Here is a 10,518-nt window from a genome sequence, read left to right as displayed (position 1 = left end):
GGATGCCAGCCACCAGCTCAGCCTTTGCTGGAGCTTTTTCTCTCTGGTCCTTGGGAGCATCACCCCCGAAGGGGCTGGAGGGAGTCCCCTCGGGTGTTCGCCAGAGCCGCAGGAGTTAAGCGTGCAGCAGGCAGGAGCTGATTCAGGTGGGTGGCACGGTCGTGGAGACAAGACTGGAGTGAGGAGGAGGAGGAGGAGGAGGAGGAGGAGGAGGAGGAGGAGGAGGAGGAGGAGGAGGAGGAGGAGGATTGGGAAAGGGAGGAGAGAATAGAGGAGGAGGAGGAGGAGGAGGAAGAAGGGAACGTTTGCAGGCAGCAGGGAGTGTGCGGCCGCAAAGGAGCCGTGCGAGGGAAGGAGGAAGGTCTCTCCCCGCTGCCTCCGGAGCGGGCGTTGAGGACGAGCGTGGGGACAGCGTGGCAGGGGCTGGCCTGCTGTCCCCTCCATCCCCACCGGCACGCTTTAAAAGACGAGGGCAGACAATCCCCCACCCCCCCCAACCCCAGTCTGAGCAGCTCCAAGGCAGCCTCGGCCCTTTGTGTGCTGCCAGGGGGCTCTGCCCGAGCCAGATGCGCTGGCAGCTGGGGCTGGGAAGCAGTCGGGCGGATGACAACGACCCCGGGAGACAGGAGGAGAGTCCAAGGGTAAGTTGGGCTTCAGCCCCCCTTTATCTCTGCCCTCGGTTCTGATTTTTTAGGGGAGCTGCCGTTGCTGGGAGCGGTGGGGGGGGGAGGTCTGCAATGCCGAGCTGGTTGCTGGGCACTTTGTTTGGGTGGGATTTCTTTTCCCACCCTTCCACACCCCCCCCCCTCCCCTATTGCCTTCCAGAGCTTTGCTCCTTCCAGAGCTTTGCTCCTTCCAGAGCTTTGCTTTCACTGGTTGCTGCCGCGGAGGATAAACGCTGGTTTTGAAAGGAAAAGAGGGATAAAGGAATGGAAACAGGGAATGCAGCAGGGGCCGGGAGGGAGCAGGGGGTGCCTGAGGTAGCCAAGGAAAAGGAAGGTTCCCTCAGCACCGATGGTGGGAGCTGGATTCCCCCGTCCTGGAAACTCCTCTGGGATTGAGTTGCTTCTCATCCAGAGGTGGATGGGAATGTGGGGTAAAGATGTGGGGTGGACCCCCACAGCGATGGGTTGGAGTTGGTGCTGGTGAGACTGAGATTCAGGCTGGCACGGAGGTGCTGGCAGGATGGGAGCCTGCCGGGAGCAGCATTCCCTATGTTAACTCCTCGGTGCCTGAGCTGAGTGGCAAAGGTTGAAAGGAGTAAATGTGGTGTAAAAAGAGGCTGTGACACATAAACCAGCCTGGTCCTTTGCTCTCCTCCCTCTGAACCCACCTCTGCCTGCCTCAATCCACCCAAGGGAGAGGACAGCTTGCCCATGGGGTGGCAAGCAGAAGGTGATGGCAAAGCAAACCCTGGGCCCGTGGTGTCATTTCCATCATTTCTGTGCTGCTTCTGTGGCTTCTTCTCAACCATTCCTGACCCTGCTCCTCTGCCTCCCCGGTGCAGCTCCACAGAACATGCATCCTCCTGCAGTGTCCTCTCCAAGCAGCCGTGGGATGCTTGGCTGTGCCCTGCCAACCCGGGGGAAGCAATGGGCACCAGGGGTGCAGGGAGCAGGGAGCAGCCCCGGGGAGGGGGGGATGCTCAGGGTTGGGAGGGATCCCGTGTGTGGCTGAGGCATTGGTTGTCCTGCCTCTCCCCGACCTCCGGGCAGAAGCTGGACCCTCCCCACTTCCTCTTACTGCCTGCCAGAGCCTAAGAAAACAGGATTTAAGAGGTCTTAGCAATGCCTTTCTCTCTCTCCTACGACTGAGAAGGGGGCCAAGCCCTTTGCTTCCCAGGGCTTGTCCTAGCCTGGACTCGGGAGGTAAGGAGATTGCTTAGGGTTAGGCGTTGCAAGGTGGGAAAAGGACCCTTGGAGCGATGCTCCCAGAGAGCCTTTTGCTGGAAGTTGCAGGTAGTTGCTGCCATCGCCTCTGGCAATAAGGATCTGGTTCCTTAAGCCATGATCTACCAAGGCTGGAGGCTCAGAAGCTCCTCACAGATGCTGCCTGGCTTATCCCTACCGTGCCGGGGCTGAGCCAGGACCCAGCCCATGCTGTTGCTGTGGGGATGAGCAGCCCTGATCTGGCAGCCTGGGTGCAGGCAGAGCTCACAGCAAGGCTGGGAAGCAAATGTCTCGTTTCTGGCTCTCCAAGCCCGAGCGTGGTGCAGCCCTGGGCTGGTGGGATGTGGCTCCGTGCAAGTTTCCCAGAGCATCGACTGCTCCCTGCCTCTTGTGGGTGTCCGTGGGGACATGGAGCACCAGCTCCCACCCCCAGAGCATGCTCTTAGCTGGGGATGTGGCTTCTCCCAGGGCTCTTGGCTCTCCTCCCCCCGGTGCAGAGCCAAGCACCATGACCCAGCACCCTGGGTCCTCTCTGTGAGCGCTGGGGACTGGTTTGGCACCCAACTGACTGGTGCTGTACAGAGCAGAGCTGAGGGCCAAGTCTCAGGATGAGTCTTTGCTTCTCAGCCATTTTAAACCCCTTCCTTTGGGTGGGACCTTTATTTCCCCCCTCCCCCCCCTCCCCAACCTTCTGCAATGTAAACCAAGGAGCTCAGCATCAGCTTCTGGGGCTGATGCTGTGTGCAGGGGAAGGGCTGAGGGGGCTGAGAGAGGTAGGAGCCTGCCCTAGACACATCCCAGCTGGCTGAAGGGTGTGGGAGCATCAGGAAATCCCTTTCCTCACAGCACTGTCTAGAAAGCTGCATAACGACCTCCCCGGGGAGCTGGAGCAGTGTCCCTGCTCTGTGCTTCAAAGGAGGTTCCGAGGAGGCTCCGATCCCCGGCTCAGAGCCTTGGCTGCTCTCACCAGACAGCTCCTCTGGCTCCCGGGGGCTGTGCTGGATGCTGGCAGCAGAGGGTTTGTCCTCGCTCCTCGCTGTAGCTGTTTAGGGATGCGATCCTAGGTTTCCCAGCTAGGACAGGGATGGAGGATGCTGGAAAGGTCCAGAGCTCCTTGTCAGGTGAGCACTGGGAAGGCTGAGAACTTCACCATGCCACCAGCACCTCTCCAAATGCAGAGGAGCCCCAGCATGGGGCTCTACCTTTCTCCTCTATCTCCTCAGTCACCTTCAGTGTAGACCCCAGGTCACTGCCTCTTCCTTTCTGCCCTGAAGGCTTCCCGTGGGATATCATTCCCGTGGCACATGGCTGATCTCCTGAAGAGCAGAGATGCCAGCCCATGGCCTGCGTCATCCTCTCCTTGCACACAAACTCATCACCACCCTCCCTTCCTCCTCTCCCATCTCTCTGTTTGTGCCAGGAACCAGGCTCAGGAGTTATTTCTCTGCCCTTTGCCAAAGAAGCATAGAAGCAGTCAGGGTTGGAAGGGACCACAAGGAGCAGCCAGTCCCAACCCCCCTGCCATGCCCAGGGACACCCTACCCTAGAGCAGGCTGCACACAGCCTCAGCCAGCCTGGCCTCAAACACCTCCAGCCATGGGGCCTCAACCACCTCCCTGGGCAACCCATTCCAGCCTCTCACCACTCTCCTGCTCAACAACTTCCTCCTCACCTCCAGCCTCACTCTCCCCACCTCCACCTTTGCTCCATTCCCCCCACTCCTGCCACTCCCTCACAGCCTCAAAAGTCCCTCCCCAGCTTTTTTGGAGCCCCCTTCAGATCCTGGCAGGCCACAAGAAGGTCCCCTGGGAGCCTGCTCTGCTCCAGCCTGCACAGCCCCAACTCTTTCAGGCTGTGCTCACAGCAGAGCTGCTGCAGCCTCTCAGCATCCTCCTGGCCCTGCTCTGGACACTCTGCAGCATCTCCACAGCCCTCTTGTCCCAGGGTCTCCAGAGCTGGATGCAGGACTCCAGGTGGGGTCTCAGCAGAGCAGAGCAGAGCAGAGGGGCAGAATCCCCTCCCTGGCCCTGCTGGCCACACTGCTGCTGCTGCAGCCCAGGCTCTGCTTGGCTTTCTGGGCTGCAAGTGCACACTGCTGGCTCAAAGTGCATACCCTCCCTCCCCCCCCCCCCCCCAGCACTGATGGTTGCTCTTCCTCTGCTCTGCATGTGTGGGAGGTACCTGTGACTTTGGTTCTCCTCCTGGAAATGAAATTGTTGTTCTGAGGAGGGGTGAGAAATGCCCTCCCTGTGCTCTGCATCAAAAAAAACCCTGCAGCTCTGCTCAGCCCTGGCTGGGCAAAGCCACAAGAAGGAGAATTCTGGCTGCTGCTGGCTGAGCACAGAGTGCTGCTGGCTGCTGCTTGGCCATGGAATCATAGAGCAGTTTGGGTTGGAAAAGACCTCTAAGATCAAGTCCAGCTGTTGACCCAGCACCACCATAGCCACTAAATCATGTGCCCAAGTGCCATGCCCACACTTTGTTGAACACCTCCATGGGCAGTGGCTCTGCTGTCTCCCTGGGCAACCTGTTCCAATCCCTGACCACTCATCCAGGAAAGAAATTCTTCCTAATACCCAACCTAAACCTCCCCTGGTGCAACCTGAGGCCATTTTTGCTCATTGCTGGAAGAGCATCAAGGATAATATTGATGCTGGGTGAGTTTAAAACCTCTCCTGGGGGAGGGAGATGGTCCCTGTGGGTAGGGCTCTGTGCTGGGATTTTGGGCTGAGTTTAAGGTTTGGTTCTTGGTGCTTCTGAGCTGAGCAACCTAAACCTCCCCTGGTGCAACTTGAGGTTTAAAACCTCTCCTGGAGGAGGGAGGTGGTCCCTGTGGGTGAAGCTCCATGCTGGGATTTTGGGTCTGAGTTTAAGGTTTGGTTGTTGGTGCTAATGAGTTGAGCAACCTAAACCTCCACTGGTGCAACTTGAGACCATTTTTGCTCATTGCTGGAAGAGCATCAGAGAAAATATTCAAGTTGGGTGAGTTTAAAACCTCTCCTGGGGGAGGGAGATGGTCCCTGTGGGTAGGGCTCTGTGCTGGGATGTTGGGGCTGAGTTTAAGGTTTGGTTCTTGGTGCTTCTGAGCTGAGCAACCTAAACCTCCCCTGGTGCAACTTGAGGTTTAAAACCTCTCCTGGAGGAGGGAGATGGTCCCTGTGGGTGAAGCTCCATGCTGGGATGTTTGGGCTGAGTTTAAGGTTTGGTTCTTGGTGCTTCTGAGCTGAGCAACCTAAACCTCCACTGGTGCAACTTGAGACCATTTTTGCTCATTGCTGGAAGAGCATCAGAGAAAATATTCAAGTTGGGTGAGTTTAAAACCTCTCCTGGAGGAGGGAGATGGTCCCTGTGGGTAGGGCTCTGTGCTGGGTTGTTGGGGCTGAGTTTAAGGTTTGGTTCTTGGTGCTTCTGAGCTGAGCAACCTAAACCTCCCCTGGTGCAACTTGAGGTTTAAAACCTCTCCTGGAGGAGGGAGATGGTCCCTGTGGGTGAAGCTCCATGCTGGGATTTTGGGTCTGAGTTTAAGGTTTGGTTGTTGGTGCTAATGAGTTGAGCAACCTAAACCTCCCCTGGTGCAACTTGAGGTTTAAAACCTCTCCTGGAGGAGGGAGGTGGTCCCTATGGATAAGGCTCCATGCTGGGATTTTGGGTCTGAGTTTAAGGTTTGGTTGTTGGTGCTTTTGAATTGAGCTTCTCATGGGGATCAGGATGTCCTCTGCTTGCTGAGCCAACCCACAGCCATGCCCTGGCCACCTTGGACCACTGCACACTGCTCCCCATGCATGTCCTTTCCAAGATCCTCCCTGTGCTGGAGCAGAGCAGCTGCTGAAATGCCTAACAGGGTTCCAGGACATCAACCAGCTGATAGGTGGTGAAATAGATGTGGAGCTTTAGTGGCTGTTGACAGCAGAGAGCATTTGGTGATGAAGATATTTATAGAGGGGAAGGGGGAGAGGGGAGGTGTGAAAGGCTGCTCCAAGGGTTGGCTTTTAAGAAGGCAATAAATGGCTGAGAAAATCACAGCCATTAAGGTTGGAAAAGACCTTTAAGATCATTAGGTCCAACCATCAACCCAAGGCCACCATGAGCACTAAACTGTGTCCTGAATGGCTCCAGCTGTACCATGGAGCAGAGCCAGGACCATCACCACCAGCAGGGGTTAGTGCTTGGGGTTCTTGGATGTGTGATGGTCTCTCACTACAGGAAAGACATTGAGGTGCTGGAGGGTGTCCAGAGAAGGGCAACAAAGCTGGAGAAGGGTCTGGAGGAAGAGCAGATGAGGGATCTGGGTGTTTTGGAGGGTAGGAGAGCCCTGCAGAGGGACCTGGCCAGGCTGCATGGGTGGGCAGAGGCCAAGGGGATGAGACTGAACAAGGCCAAGTGCAGGGTTCTACACTTTGGCCACAACAACCCCAAGCAGCACTACAGGCTGGGGCCAGAGTGGCTGAGAGCAGCCAGGCAGAGAGGGAGCTGGGGGTGGTGGCAGAGAGGAGCTGCAGAGGAGGCAGCAGTGCCCAGGTGGGCAGCAGAGCCAATGGCATCCTGGGCTGGCTCAGGAGCAGTGTGGGCAGCAGGACAAGGGAGGTTCTTCTGCCCCTGTGCTCAGCACTGCTCAGGCCACCCCTGCAGTGCTGTGTCCAGGTCTGGGCTCCTCCATTGCAGAGAGACGCTGAGGTGCTGGAAGGTGTTTGGAGAAGGGCAGCAAGGCTGGGGAGGGGCCTGGAGCACAGCCCTGTGAGGAGAGGCTGAGGGAGCTGGGGGGGTGCAGCCTGCAGCAGAGGAGGCTCAGGGCAGAGCTCATTGCTGCCTGCAGCTGCCTGCAGGGAGGCTGTGGCCAGGTGGGGTTAGGCTCTGCTGCCAGGCAGCCAGGGCCAGAAGAAGGGGACACAGCCTGAAGCTGTGCCAGGGCAGGTCTAGGCTGGCTGTTGTTAGGAAGTTGTTGTCAGAGAGAGTGATTGGCACTGGAATGGGCTGCCCAGGGAGGTGGTGGAGTGGCTGTGGCTGGAGGTGTTGCAGCCAAGCCTGGCTGGGGCACTTAGTGCCATGGTCTGGTTGGTTGGGCAGGGCTGGGTGCTAGGTTGGGCTGGAGGAGCTTGGAGCTCTCTGCCAACCTGCTTCATTCTGTGATTAATGTGGAGAAGAGGAGGCTGAGAGGAGACTTCATTGCTCTCTACAGCTCCCTTAGAGGTAGTTGGAGCCAGGTGAGCCTTGTTCCCTTCTATAGATGAGAGGAAATGGCCTGAAACTGTGTCAGGGGAGGGTTAGGTTGAAGATTAGGAAGAGTTGCCATGGACTGGAGCAGGCTGCCTAGGCAGGTGGTGGAATCACCATCCCTGGAGGTGTTCAAGCAATGTCTGGACATTCAGCGGGCATGGAGGTGGTGTTGGGCTCATGGTTGGACTCGATGGTCTCAGAGGCTTTTCACACCCAAACAATTCTGTGATTCTCTGGTACCACCATGCCCACTAAGCCATGCCCCAGGTGCCTCCAGCTGCACCTCTGAACAACCCCAACACCTTTTGCCTTCCTCCTTCCATCACCCTCAAGCAGTGCTCAGCACCTGTGGGAAATGAGGTCCCCCCAGATGACCCCACCCCACTCAGGGAGGGATGAAGATGCTGAGTACGGTACTCTGACACCACAATGCCCACTAAGATGCCTCCAGCTGCACCTCTGAGCAGTCTCAGCACTCTTTACCTTCCTTTCTCTATCACCCCCAAGCAGTGCTCAGCACCTGTGGGAAATGAGGTCCTTCCAAATGACTCCCCCCCAAAACATCCCACCCCAGTCAGGGAGGGATGAAGATGCTGAGTATGATACTCTGACACCACCATGCCCACGAGGCCATGCCCCAGATGCCTCCAGCTGCACCTTTGAACAACCCCAACACTTTTTGCCTTCCTCCTTCCATCACCCCCACGCAGTGCTCAGCACCTGGGGCTCAGCACCTGTGCGAAATGAGGTACCCCCAGATGACCCCACCCCATTCAGGGAGGGATGAAGATGCTGAGTATGGTACTCTGACACCACCATGCCCACTAAGCCATGCCCACTAAGATGCCTCCAGCTCCACCTCTGAGCAGTCTCAGGACTCTTTACCTTCCTTTCTCCATCACCCCCAAGCAGTGCTCAGCACCTGTGGGAAATGAGGTCCCCCCAAATGACCCCACCCCACTCAGGGAGGGATGAAGGTGCTGTGTAACCCCTCCCCACCCCTTTGCCCCCTTGAAGAAGCAGGAGCCCTGGCAGTGGGCAGTGTTTGCAAACACTCAGCAGAGCAGGACTTCTGTCTGGGCTCTGTTTGTTTTGCCAGTCTGAATCACAAATAAATATGGGGGAAACTGGGAGCCGTTCCCAGACAATTCACAAAGGGCTTAATTGGGGCTTAAGTGGTGCCTAAGTCTTGTGCTGGCTCTCAGCTCTGGGGTGCTTTTCACCCAGACAGGGAAAAGAGACAAACTTAGTCAATAAATTACTTGTGATAAATTATTCACCAACCTCTGCTCAGAATTCATTTCACCTTCCCCCCACCCCCACCTTCCCCTGACCTCCTCCTTCACCTCCTTCCCTCCACCTCCAGCAGCTTGAGCGATGCTCCTGACCCAAGCCAGAGCTCCCCAACAGCTCTTAAAAGCCCATCCTGGGGGTCATTAACAAGCCACATTTGGTGGCGTTTGCAACCTGCCAGCACCAGTGAAAAGAGAGCAGAAAGAAAGGAGGAGGAGGAGGAGGAGGAGGAGGAGGAGGAGGAGGAGGAGGAGGAGGAGGAGGAGGAGGAGGAGGAGGAGGAGGAGGAGGAGGAGGAGGAGGAGGAGGAGGAGGAGGAGGAGGAGGAGGAGGAGGAGGAGGAGGAGGAGGAGGAGGAGAAAAAGAAATCATCGCTCCCAGATTCAATTTGGAGGCTGAGGTCGGAGCTGTGACCAAGCTTTGTCCTTCCTGTTGCCCAAAGCTGAGCTGAATCTGTTTGGAGGTTCAAGCTGAGCAAATTGCTTGTGCATGAGGACAGGCCACAGTGCTTCTGAGGCTGCCTGTGCATTTAAAAGCCTTCGTCAGGCAGGGATTTGTAATCAGCATTAAAAAGAAAGGGGGAGGGGGGGGAGAGAGAGAGGGAGGGAGAAGAGGAGGGAAAGGGAGGGGGGAGGGTGTTGAATTTTAACCAGCTTGTCCCATAGGGCAGAGCTGAACTCGTTCCAGCTCTGTTTTTTGGGGGAGATGAAAGCATCTTCAGCCCAAAGCTCTTTTGAAGGGGACTTAAAGGAAGGGAGGGGGACACAGGCTGTTTAGAAGGGCTCAGAGAGAGAGGATGAGAGGCAACGGTTTGAAACTGGGGCAGGGGAGATTTAGGTTGGGCATCAGGAGGGAATTCTGCACAGTGAGGGTGAGGAGACACTGGAACAGGTTGTCCTGCATCCTCAAGGAGACACTGGAACAGGTTGTCCTGCATCCTCAAGGAGACACTGGAACAGGTTGCCCTGCATCCTCATCCTCGAGGAGACACTGGAACAGGTTGCCCTGCATCCTCATCCTCAAGGAGACACTGGAACAGGTTGTCCTGCATCCTCATCCTCGAGGAGACACTGGAACAGGTTGTCCTGCATCTTCAGCCCAAAGCTCTTCTAAAAGGGACCTGTAGGAAGGGTGGGGAGGAGCTAATTAGATGGGCTTGGAGTGAAAGGGTGAGAGGCAGTGGTTTGAAAGTGGGGCAGGGGACAATTAGGTTGGGCATCAGGAGGAAGTTCTGCATGGTGAAGGTGGGGAGACACTGGAACAGGTTGTCCTGCATCCTCAAGGAGACACTGGAACAGGTTGTCCTGCATCTTCATCCCAAAGCTCTTCTGAAGGGGACTTACAGGAAGGATGAGGAGGAGCTATTTAGATGGGCTTGGAGTGAGAGGATGAGAGGCAAAGGTTTGAAACTGGGGCAGGGGAGATTTAGGTTGGGCATCAGGAGGAAGTTCTGCACGGTGAGGGTGAGGAGGCACTGGAACAGGTTGCCCTGAGTCTTCAAGGAGACACTGGAACAGGTTGTCCTGAATCTTCATCCCAAAGCTCTTCTGAAGGGGACTTACAGGAAGGATGAGGAGGAGCTATTTAGATGGGCTTGGAGTGAGAGGATGAGAGGCAAAGGTTTGAAACTGGGGCAGGGGAGATTTAGGTTGGGCATCAGGAGGAAGTCCTGCACGGTGAGGTTGGGGAGACACTGGGACAGGTTGATAGGACAAGCAGCAGTGGATGGAAGCTGCAGCACAGGAGGTTGCAGCTCAGCACAAGAGGCAACTTCTTGCCTGGAAGGGTCCCAGAGCCCTGGCACAGGCTGCCCAGAGAGGTTGTGGAGTGTCCTTGTGTGGAGCCTTTCCAGGCCTGTCTGGATGTGTTGCTGTGTGCCCTGAGCTGGATTGTGTGGTCCTGCTCTGGCAGGGGGCTTGGACTGGATGATCTCCTTGGGTCCCTTCCACCCTGTGCACCTGTGAAAGGTCTTTTCCAACCTAAACCATTCTGTGATCCAAACCACTCTTTGATCCCACCCAATCAAAGCTGCTGCCATGACTCAAACCCCACCATTTACACCCCAAACTTTGCCCTCCCCCCCAAAAAAAAAAGGCATCTGCAGCTTTTGATCCCAATCCTC

At 56.5% G+C, this 10,518-nt stretch overlaps 1 protein-coding gene across 1 annotated transcript in view; it reads left to right on the top strand.

The window, feature by feature from the left end:
* Positions 1-279: 279 nt before the first annotated feature.
* LRRN2 (leucine rich repeat neuronal 2) overlaps positions 280-10,518 on the top strand; it is a 47,800-nt gene continuing 37,561 nt past the window's right edge. Inside the window, exon 1 of the mRNA XM_064173797.1 lies at positions 280-641. The gene's annotated coding sequence lies outside the window, so the exon portion shown is untranslated. The remainder of the gene's footprint in view (positions 642-10,518) is intronic.

This window comes from Pogoniulus pusillus, chromosome 39 (assembly GCF_015220805.1).
Source record: "Pogoniulus pusillus isolate bPogPus1 chromosome 39, bPogPus1.pri, whole genome shotgun sequence".
NCBI classification, from domain to species: Eukaryota; Metazoa; Chordata; class Aves; order Piciformes; family Lybiidae; genus Pogoniulus; species Pogoniulus pusillus.
The sequence above is the reverse complement of the archived record's forward strand: the minus strand, read 5'-3'. Positions and strand labels throughout refer to the sequence as shown.